Here is a 3399-nt window from a genome sequence, read left to right as displayed (position 1 = left end):
AGCTTTGTGATTTTAGGCAAGATGCCTGACCTCTCTGTGCTTCCACATCTGAGCTGTGTGATCTTAGGCAAATTGCATAACCTCTCTCTGAATCCATATGTAAACCTTGTGACCTTAGGCAAGTTGCCTAGCCTTTCTACATTTTCACTTCAGACATGTGTAATCATAGGGAAGTTGCCTGACATCTCTGTGTTTCAACTCCTGAACTGTGTGGTCTTAGCCAGGTGCCAGATCTCTCTGCTCTTCCACTTCTGAGTTGTCTGATCTTAGGCAAGTTACCTGACATCTCTGTGCTTCCACTTTTGAGTTGTGAGATTATAGGCCAGTTGAGCAACTTCTTGGTGCTTGCATATCTGAGCTGTGTGATCTTATGCAACTTGCCTGACCTCTCAGTGCTTCGGCTCTGAGCAGTATGATCACAGGGAAGTTGCCAACATCTCTGCGCTTTGACTTCCAAGCTGCGTGATCTTAGGCAAGTTGCCTGACATCTCTGTGGTTCCAATGAGCCATTGAAATTAGGCGAGTTGCCTAACCTGTTTGTGCTTCCACATGAGCTGTGTGATCTTGGGCAAGTTTCTGAATCTCTCTGCGCTTCTATATTTATGGTGTGTGATCTTAGACAAGTTGCCTAACCCTTCCCTCCTTCCATTTCTGAGCTGTATTATTTCAGGCAAGTTGCCTGATCTTTGTGTTTTCACTTCTGAGTTTTGTGATCTTATGCAAGATGCCTTTCCTCTCTGTGATTCCACATCTCAGCTGTGTGATCTTAGGCAAGTTACCTAATATCTCTGAGCTTCCATACCTGACATGTGTGATCTTAGGCAAGGGGCCTAACCTCTCTAATCTTACACTCACACTTCTGAGCTGTGTGATCTTACACAAGTTGCCTGAATGCTGTGCGCTTCCACTTGAGCTGTGTGAACTTGGGCAAGTTGCCTAAACTCTCTATGATTCTACTTAAGCTGTGTGACATTAGGCAAGTTGCTTGTCCTCTCTGTGCTTCCACTTGTGAGCTGTGTGATCTTAGGCAAGTTGTCTGATCTCTCTGTCCTTCCATATAAAAGCTGTGTGATCTAAGGAAAGTTGCCTAACCTCTCTGTGCTTCCTCTTCTGAGCTGTGTGATCTTAGAAAGTTCCCTGACCTCTATGTGCTGCCACTTCTGAGCTGTGTGATCTTGAACAGGTTGCCTAGACATTCTGTGCTTCCATATCTGAGCTGTGATATCTCTGTCAGGTTGCCCGACCTCTCTCTGCTTCCATTTAAGAGCTGTTTGATCTTAGGCAAGATGCCTGAACTTTCTTTGCTTTGAGATATGAGCTGTGTGAAGAAGATGGCAGAGTTTTTTTTTTCACAAAATACTGTGGAAAATTCTTCAAGAGATGGGAATACCAGACCACCTTACCTGCCTCCTGAGAAATCTGTGTGCAGACCAAGAAGCAACAGTTAGAACTGGACATGGAAGAACAGACTAGTTCCAAATCAGGAAAGGATTACATCAAGGTTGTATATTGCCACCCTGCTTATTTAACTTATATGCAGAGTATATCATGAGAAACGCTGGGCTGGAGGAAGCACAAGCTGGAATCAGGATTGCCGGGAGAAATATCAATAACCTCAAATATGCAGATGACACCACCCTTATGGCAGAAAGTGAAGAGGAACTAAAGAGCCTCTTGATGAAAGTGAAAGAGGAGAGTGAAAAAGCTGGCTTAAAACTCAACATTCAGAAAACTAAGATCATAGCATCCAGTCCCATAACTTCATGGCAAATAGATGGAGAAGCAATGGAAACAGTGAGAGACTTTATTTTGGGGGGGGGGCTCCAAAATCACTACAGGTGGTGACTGCAGCCATGAAATTAAAAGACCCTTGCTTCTTCAAAGGTAAGTTATGACCAACCTAGACAGCATGCTAAAAAGCAGAGACATCACTTTGCCAACAAAGGTCCATCTAGTCAAAACTATGGTTTTTCTAGTAGTCATGTATGCATGTGAGAGTTGGACTATAAAGAAAGCTGAGCACCAAAGAACTGATGCTTTTGAACTGTGGTGTTGGAGAAGACTCTTGAGAGTCCCTTGGACTGCAAGGAGATCCAACCAGTCAGTCCTAAGGGAAATCAGTTCTGAATATTCATTGGAAGGACTGATGCTGAAACTCTTAATACTTGGCAACTTGATACAAAGAACTGACTCCTTGTTAAAGACCCTGACGCTGGGAAAGATTTAAGGCAGGAGAGAGAATGAGATGGCTGGATGGCATCACTGACTTGATGGACATGAGTTTGAGTAAGCTCTGGGAATTGGTGATGGACAGGGAAGCTTGGTGTTCTGCAGTCCTTGGGGTTGCAGAGTTGGACACAACTGAGCGACTGAACTGAACTGAACTGATGAGCTGTGTGAGGTAGGCAACTTTTCTGATCTCTCTGTGCTTTCTATTATGAGCTGTGTGATCATAGGCAAGTTGCCTGACCCCAATGTGCTTGCACTTCTGAGCTCTGTGAACTTAGGTAAGTTGCCTGACCCATCTGTCCTTCCACAAGAGCTGTGGGATATTAGGCAAATTTCTTAGCTTCTCTGTGCTTCCACATTTGAGCTGTGTGATTTTGGCAAGTTCTCTAATCATGGTCTGCATCCACTTCTGAGTTTCATCTTAGTCAAGCTGCATAACCTCTCTGTGCATTTACTTCTGAGCTGTGTGATCATAGGGAAATTTCCTGACCTCTCACTCTTCCACTTCAGCTCTACGATCTTAGGCCAGTTGCCTAAGATCTCTGTGTTTCCAGTTAAGCTCTGTGATATTAGGCAAGTTGACCGTCTTCTCTTTGCTTCCATTTCTGAGCTGTGTGATCATAGGGAAGTTTCCTGACCTCTCTGTGCTTCCATATCTGAGCTGTGTGATTGTAGGCAAGTTGCCTAACCTCTCTGTGATTTCACTTCTGAGTTGTGTTACCTTAGGCAAGTTGCCTGACCTCTCTGTGCTTCCAATTCTGGGCTGTGTGATCTTAGGCAAGTTCCGGGAACTCTCTGTGCTTCCCCCTCTGGCTATGTAATTTTTGACAAGTTGCCTGACCTCTCTCTATGCTTCCACTTGAGCTGTGTGATCTTAGGCAAGTTGCCTAACCTCTGTGCTTCCATTTAAGCTGTGTGATATTAGTCAAGTTTCTCACCTCTCTAGCTTCCACTGTTGAGCTATGTGATCTGAAGGCAACTTGCATGAATTCTCTGTGCTTCCACTTCTGACCCGTTTGATCTTAGCCATGTTCCTTGACCTCTCTTTACTTCCACTTCTAAGCTGCATGATATTAGGCAAGTTGCCTAACCTCTCTGTTCTTCCACTTCTGAGCTGTATTATCTTAGAAAATTTGCCTGAACTCTCTGTGCTTCTACTTCAGAGCTTTG

Source organism: Oryx dammah, unplaced genomic scaffold (genome assembly GCF_014754425.2).
Source record: "Oryx dammah isolate SB20612 unplaced genomic scaffold, SCBI_Odam_1.1 HiC_scaffold_23, whole genome shotgun sequence".
Lineage (NCBI taxonomy): Eukaryota > Metazoa > Chordata > Mammalia > Artiodactyla > Bovidae > Oryx > Oryx dammah.
This window is presented reverse-complemented; position numbering follows the sequence as displayed.